This window comes from Poromitra crassiceps (genome assembly GCF_964638095.1).
Source record: "Poromitra crassiceps genome assembly, chromosome: 17".
Lineage (NCBI taxonomy): Eukaryota > Metazoa > Chordata > Actinopteri > Beryciformes > Melamphaidae > Poromitra > Poromitra crassiceps.
The window spans coordinates 37229631-37238011 of NC_139635.1; the positions used below are offsets into that span (position 1 = coordinate 37229631).

General features: G+C 45.2%; 1 pseudogene across 1 annotated transcript; it reads left to right on the forward strand.

The window, feature by feature from the left end:
* Positions 1–5130: 5130 nt before the first annotated feature.
* Positions 5131–7245, forward strand: LOC310792394 (F-box-like/WD repeat-containing protein TBL1XR1 pseudogene; annotated as a pseudogene). The gene is made up of 2 exons: positions 5131–5929; positions 6443–7245. The product of its transcript is annotated as an F-box-like/WD repeat-containing protein TBL1XR1 pseudogene (transcript).
* The last annotated feature ends 1136 nt before the right edge of the window (positions 7246–8381 follow it).

Below are 8381 nucleotides of genomic sequence, written 5' to 3' on the forward strand. Positions count from 1 at the left end.
TGGATGAACCATCTGTCGATCACGTCTATCACAGGCTCGCTGTTGTCATACCAAAGCCCGCCTGTAGCTGCCTGCTTGTAGATACCACCAGAGGTGTGGACTCGAGTCACATGACTTGGTCCCACCTCTGGCTACCACTGGTGGTTCAGATTCAAACCAATAGAGATGGCAGCGTGGCAAGATGGATTTGTCGTGTTTGTGTCATCGTGATCTCGTGTGAATCCAGCTGCCTCGCAATGTTAGTGATGTTTTATATTGAATCAAAACTGAAACCGTTCCAACAAACTGGTTCATTTTTCATGTCGATTTTATGAATTGGTGTCATTGAGAAGTGCTGTGCATGCTCCAAATCTCTTTTCTGTGGTATAATGGCTTTCATGTTGTGCTAAGTGACCTGTTATAATGAAGCCAAGCATGAGCTCAGAGCGGAAACGTAAGGCAGTGTGTGTTGGTCCACCGGGAACGTTCTGTCATTTCCAGTCCAAAAAGACCCAGTTTTACAAAGCCTGTCAGTCGTCGCCCTGGAGGGGAAACTGTGTTTTGCAGTAACAAAGTGTTGTGCACGACATCCATTGTTTTACCTCAATTAACATGTAATCAGCAAATCAATGAAACCTAAATCTGAAGCCCCATTCAACAAAATAAGCAATGCAATCAAGTCAATTCAACTAATTATGGCAAGTGAGTGAAATTATGGTAGTTATATTATATACTTGCTAAATACGTGATAAATCAAACATGATTTAAAAATGTGTTATTAACTTGTGGACACGTGTTAATTATTATTATTATTATTATTATTATTATTATTATTATTATTATTATTATTATTATTATTATTTTGCGCAAATAATGAACATCTGCAAAGAACATAATGAAAATGCAAGGACAAATGACCTAAAATAAGGGAGTGATATGTCGTCTCTCTCTCGCTGCCAGCTCACAGCTTAGCTGGTGAAGCAACAGTAGTTGACCCAGGGCTGCAGCACACCATGCTCTTCAATGTCTGATTGATTTAAGTGGAAAAGGAACACAACAGTGCTGAGAGCTCAGCATGTTTTGAGCACTCTCAGACCATTGATAGTAGAATAAGATATTTCAACTTTTACCACAAAAAAAAAGTTCAAACATCCACTGAGTGTCACCAGTTAAACCAGAGGAGCCCGGTGGACTAACTAACACTTGACAGTCCAGTGGTTTATGAATGGGAATAATGTTGTTTTATGCATGCAGCGAGTGTACAGTTGCATGATATTCTCTTTTGTTGTGGTTCTTCGTACTATATGATTGTCAGTGTGTCATTTACTTGGTAACGCAAATGTAAACTTTGTCAAAAGAGGTTAAGAAAAGAGTATATTCTGCGTATCGTATTGTATAGCAGTGTGCTACATTGTATTTTACAGGTTGTATTCCATTATTGTCATAAACATGATGACAGCGTGACTGAGATGAGTGGTGACACTTCACTTAAGACGTACATATACCAGAAGGCTTTTCCAAAATCCTTAAATCCACTTTGGATAAAATATGTTATTGGACGTCTGTCATTCAGTATATCAAAAAGACGAATAATCTATTATCTGAAAGTGTTACCACTTATGATTACCACTAATGATTATTAAGTAATGGTGGTCTCGACCTAGTTTCAAGATGAAGACCATATCACAATAGGTGTCCGCTCCTAGCCTAAAGACTAGTGTAATCCTAGTGTGACGTCTGCTGTGACGTGTGTCTCATCACCCCATCCTCAACAGCCAATCAGCCCCTCAACTTGCCAATATGACGCCGGTAATGTCGTCAATGCCGAGGCTATGACGTGGCAGTACTTATAGCCATGCTCAGCGTGTCATCGTCCTCTTTCCCTGATCCTTCTCCTCCATGGTCGCTGTACCTGAGCTGATCGCATCCCATCCTCTGTAGCTGTGTTTCGCCCCACCCACCTCCCCAGTCCACCACCAATGTCTTGACTCCTGAAGAATCCCCTACGGGGGGGGGGGGGGGATTCTCTATCCTAGTCTGAGCAGATGCCCTCCTCTCTCACCTCAAGAAGAGAGGCATCTTACCACGCAGTCATTACGCCAAATAACTAGTTGCCATGCTGCCATGCCATAGAATTAGTTGCCATGCCGTTTCATGCCATATATCTTATCGCCATGCCATTCTTGAATAAAGCTTGCTTGTTAATTCTACCCTCTGGTCTCTCATGATTGAAATACTATTACTTGACTTATTACATTACTTGGTATCAAAAGTAATTAGTTATGTTACTTGTTGCATTACTATATTACTTCCGCTACTCCCACTTACGTAAAAGTGATGTAGAGCCTGTTTCGCCAGCTCCTTTTAGAACTGAATCCACTTTATTGGAACAATAATTAACCTTACAGGAGGAGTCAACCATCAGCCAAACTGCATACTTTTTATTTATTTGCCAATAGGACAAAAAAGGAGTTGCGTTCTTGCAACGCAGTCGTCTCGCACAGCCAGACCTATCTCCGCCCTTCATTTTAGTGCTGTGCAGCGCTGGAGAAAGTAATGCAGTAACTTGAAGTTACTTGGATTAGTAACTGTAATATAATTATTTTTGTGAAATTGTAATCCCTTACATACTACTAGTTACTGGGGAAAGTAATAAAGTAACTAAGTTACTATCCAACACTGATTTTGTAAGAGTAGGTTCCACTTTTCAAATGGAACATTTTGGAACAAATCTTGTACGCTATAGCCTGTTACTAGAGTGTCTGATAGCTCAGTGGTTCCCAGGGGGTCGCGGGACACCATGGGTGGGTCATGATATGATTTCCAGAATGTGTGAAATTGGCGTAAAGAATGTGTGAACTACAGAATGTGTGAAATACAATTTAAAAACTATTAAAAAGAGCACATTTTAACCATAATTGTTACATTTTGTTTGTTTTCTTTACGAAATTCTCATGTGCGCACAAACGTATGTATGCTTCAACCACCTGCGGGGTTAGTAGGGGTCGTGAGCCTCTGGCACTGCTATTTTGGGGGTCGGGGGCTGAAAAGTTTGGGAACCCTTGTAATAGCTGACATGCTAAATCACACAATAAAACCCACTACAATACAGCTGTATGCTGTGTTACAGCTGTATGAACTGTAAGAGGGGAGGGTTAGGGTTAGGCATTGGGTAGGTGGTCTTAAGGGTTAGGCATAAGAGGGGAGGGTTAGGGTTAGGCATTGGGTAGGTGGTCTTAGGGTTAGGCATAAGAGGGGAGGGTTAGGGTTAGGCATTGGGTAGGTGGTCTTAGGGTTAGGCATAAGAGGGGAGGGTTAGGGTTAGGCATTGGGTAGGTGGTCTTAGGGTTAGGCATTGGGTAAGTGGTCTTAGGGTTAGGCATACGAGGGGAGGGTTAGGGTTAGGCATTGGGTAGGTGGTCTTAGGGTTAGGCATTGGGTAAGTGGTCTTAGGGTTAGGCATACGAGGGGAGGGTTAGGGTTAGGCATTGGGTAGGTGGTCTTAGGGTTATAGGCATTGGGTAAGTGGTCTTAGGGTTAGGCATAAGAGGGGAGGGTTAGGGTTAGGCATTGGGTAGGTGGTCTTAGGGTTAGGCATTGGGTAAGTGGTCTTAGGGTTAGGCATAAGAGGGGAGGGTTAGGCATTGGGTAGGTGGTCTTAGGGTTAGGCATTGGGTAAGTGGTCTTAGGGTTAGGCATAAGAGGGGAGGGTTAGGCATTGGGTAATGGGTAGGTGGTCTTAGGGTTAGGCATAAGAGGGGAGGGTTAGGCATTGGGTAGGTGGTCTTAGGGTTAGGCAAAAGCACACAAAGCGTTAATTGATGCGCCTCATTTGATGCGTGTCCATTTCTGCTCCTATAGCGCACTGCAGGCATCAGATACCAAATACCAATAGCACAGAACCAGTAGTATTTTGGGCGAAATGCCACTAATTTATATGTAGGCAGGCACAATAACTGGTGAATAAAAAGTTGTTATACCATAGTTTTGAGACCCTGTCAGTCGAGGCTGTAATCGTACAACCTGTCAGTCATGGAGAGTGGGGGGAAAAAGCAGCACTGCGGGGAGGATGAGAAAACGAAGCAATCCACTCTGTCCAAACTTTTGCCGATCTATCATGACATGCAGGGAAATATTTTGGTAGCCGATGTGTTTAGAAGAGCATTCACACTTTGTTCTGAAAGTCTTGCTATAGTGTAGCCTTATATTTTACATGCTTGCTGCTATATTTAAACTGCTGTGAGATTTGTTTGTGGAGCAGAGAGACCGACACGGGGATGAAGGTGGCCACACACACAGAGAGAGAGAGAGAGAGAGGGGGGGGGGGGGGCTGAGAGCATTCTAGTTGCTGCTGGGTCCTCATTTGATGCTCCAAAATCGGAACAGGCGGCAGCAAGGCAGCTGACGTGCGTCAGAACGCTCTTGGTGCATTTTCCGGCTGTTTAAAACAACGGGTGGACTTCAAAAGGCGAGTGTCAGATGCTCCTGTTTGGGGCATAATAGCTTTTATCAAAATAACAATCCACAAGGAGTATTTGTGCCAATTTTGGTGCTTCTTTCCAGAGGTGAAAGATTTATTATCAGTGATGAAATCTCAAGTTACACCGTGCGATCGGGCTGAAACTTTCAGCAAGTGTAAAGAGCACCCCTGCGGGTGACCGGGATTTTTCAATTAGGTAATTGCCCTAATACATTGCCCTATTACAGACTGGGTGGGTCTAACTCCTGGGGGGGGGGGGGGGGGTCCAACTCCCATGGGTCCACTAGTGTATAGAATTGGTGATGTCACTCCAGCACTCGATGATGTCACTCAAGCAAATTGTGTTGTCAGTGAGTGATTACATCACTGGTGATGTCACCAGTTATGTCACTGTCACTCTCTCTCTCCACTGGGTAGCCCGCAGCCCCATAGCCGCAAACTCCTGTTTATTTGAACTTTACAGTCTACGTGGTAAGTCACTTGTGTGTGTGAATACATACGCTCCATATAGCACGCTGAACAGCCGACCGTGAGTCATACGCGCCACCGTTAGCTCACTGAAGTTGGAGTCTCCTTGTGGAAGAAGAAGAGGTGGTGGACACCACAAGTTCACTCATAATAACGAGTGAGCCCAGCCTTCGTACATACCTCCTCCGTCTTGGTGGGCTAAGATGAGTATAACCAGTGATGAAGTGAACTTCTTGCTCTACAGATACGTCCAAGAATCAGGTTTCTCTCACTCAGCATTCACCTTTGGCATTGAGAGCCACATCAGCCAGTCCAACATCAAGGGAATCCTAGTGCCTCCTGCTGCCCTCATCTCCATCCTGCAGAAAGGGCTTCAGTATGTGGAGGCAGAGATCAGCATCAATGAGGACGGTACAGTGTTTGATGGTTGGCCGATCGAGTCGTTGTCTCTCTTTGATGCAGTGATGCCACACCTGGTGCAGACGCGGCAGCAGGCCGTCCGCGACAAGTTAGCCCAGCAGCAGGCGGCCTGTGCCATGGCTGCATCTGTCTCCGGCCAGCAGGGCACTGCACCAAAGAATGGAGAAGCCACCGTCAACGCGGAGGAGAACGCCACTCACAAGATGAATAACCACAAGCCCATGGAGGTGGTGGATATGGATGTGGAGATCCCAGCCAGTAAGTGCTCCAAGGTCACAAGTCTGAAGTGTTCAGCTGTGCCTGGAACCCTGTGAGCGACCTGCTGGCCTCAGGTTCGGAAATCTGGAACCTAAATGAGAATAGCAACTCCAATTCCACCCAGCTGGTGCAGCTGCGCTACTGTATGGGAGAAGGCGGCCAGGACGTCCCAAGCAACAAAGACGTCACCTCACTCGACTGGAATAGCGATGGGACTCTGCTAGCGACACGGTCGTATGATGGGTTTGCCAGGATGTGGACAAAGGATGGAAATCTGGCAAGCACCTTGGGGCAGCACAAAGGGCCAATATTTGCTGCCTTCCAAATCTTCTTCTCTTCCTGCACTAGGCACTTCACCACTTAAGTGTAACACTTAAGAGAGAGTAGAGTAGCCTTCATACTGTATCTATGTATTGTTATCATGTAACCTGTCGAATGGAAGGTGTAGTATTCTTCTTTTAGCACTGACATGCTGCATGTACATCCTGTCTGTGTTTTGCTGTAATTTTGATGTCTGTAATGTGTGGTATCTCTTGCGATGACACGCTACAGGTATTACAGGTATATCAGTTTGTTGCGTACATCCTGTCTGTGTTTTGCTGTAATTTTGATGTCTGTAATGCTGTGGTATCTTTTGCGATGACACGTTACATGTATATTTCAGTTTGTGCGTTGAATGAATGTAATGAGTGATTGTTTTGATATTTATTGGGGACTACGGATGAAAATTAGCATTAGCTAACTCCGGCATATTTACATGTTTTCGTATATAGAGGCTTCTGTATTTCTGAACATGTCCATTAATGTGCATTGTCCCGTCACAATAAACCAATAAAGTAAAGTAAAGGGTGACTCTATTCTCAGTGCCGGTGTTGATAAGACGACAATCATTTGGGATGTGCACACAGGAGAGGCCAAGCAGCAGTTCCTCTTTCACTCAGGCCCGGCGTTGGATGTCGACTGGCAGAACAATACCACCTTCGCCTCCTGCAGCACAGACATGCGCATCCATGTATGTCAACTCGGCAGCGAGCGGCCTCTCAAGACCTACCAGGGCCACACCGATGAAGTGAATGCCATCAAGTGGGACCCATCGGGTACTGTATGCTGCTTGCCTCCTGTTCAGACGACATGACCTTAAAAAATTGGAGTATGAAGCAGGACTCTTGTGTCCATGACCTCAATGCTCACAGTAAAGAGATCTACACCATCAAGTGGTGCCCCACAGGCCCGGCACCAGCAACCCCAAAATCATGCTCCTCGCCAGCGCCTCTTTCGACTCGATTGTGCGACTGTGGTATGTGGAGCAGAGCGTGTGTACGCACACGCTGACCAAGCACCAGGAGCCGGTCTACAGCCTGGCCTTCAGCCCCGACGGCAATGCATTCTTGATCTCCGAAAATAGCTGGTTGAAGATTAATTCTGGAATGTGCAGCCTTCTTCTCAGATCAGCGGACACTCATTGCTCAAGAAGGACTGTAAGGTGGAGTGGAACAAAACCCTCACAGAACGAAAACCAGGTGACTCCAGCAGCCTCCAAGAAACCAAAACCAACTAAATCAAGTGAGCCTGATCAGTTTGTGGTTGCCTACTGGAGACCACAGCAGAAGTCGGCTCAGAAATCCCCAAGACTGGACTAACTCCAACTCCCTGGGTGCAGCCACGTTTTAAGAGGTTTCTAAAGAGGAAGTGCTACAGTATGATCCCTCCAGGCCACTAGTCCAGCTGTTATATGGGCGAAGGATGGAAACGTGCAGATGAGTTTGTATAGAGAAAGGTACGAATGAGACACCAGTGTTTGGCTGTGTGTGTGTTTGGCTGTGTGGGCAACACATTCTGAAATATTGAAACATTTTAGAGTTCCTCTGAGCAAATGTCCAAAAATACTGAAGACCAAAGTTTCTTTTGTCACAAAGTATGTCCGGCTTCGAATACAGGCGTATACAATATATCAAGTTTGTCAACTTTTTCTTTCCTCTATTGGTCGCTCTTCCGCTACAAGCCATTGAAGAGATCTTGCTCCCCGTTCAGTGGAATTGTCTGGTGAAGGAGCTAAATATGGGGATGTAACTGAAATCATTATCTTCTTCTTGGTTTGTTGCTTTAATTTCACATTTTGTGTGGAGCAGGACAGCACAGATCCTGTCAAAGTATAGGCTACCTGCGAGGGCATCAGACCAACCTTTCTGGGGGATAACTAGGCTACTGCATAAGTAACATTACCATGGTTTCCGTTGCTCAGTCTACTGAAAATTCAGCCCACACTAGAAACTGGTTGGTCCAGAAAAAGTCCTGCTGTTGCTAAAAAGGTGACAATTGGCCCAGTTAAGTTTAGGCCCCACATAATGTTCCCAGCTGACACTAGAGATCGCGCTTCGCAAAGGGGCCATGCTAAGTCTCTCCATTGCATCAAACCCTGCAGCAATTTAACTAGTATGAGTTGTGCCAAACAAACGTTAATATCTCAAAAACTATACATCACATCGCTTATATTTTGACATTCTGGGTGAGAGCAGAAGTAGCTCAAGAGTTTGATGTATAATATGCATGTTGTGTTAAAGTTGTGTGAACTGCACAGCCGACTAGAGTCAGATGCTCAAGCTCAGGCTCCATAGGGTCCCATTGCCGTTTCCACCCAGTATGGCTGTTTGTATATCAAAATGCTGATTGGCTTATCCCTCGTATAGCATTGAGTTTGACCTGTCTCTAACTGTGGTGTTCATTCACACCAAGGCGACAGAAAAAAAAGCTTCACTCGCACGAGTTTGACCATGCA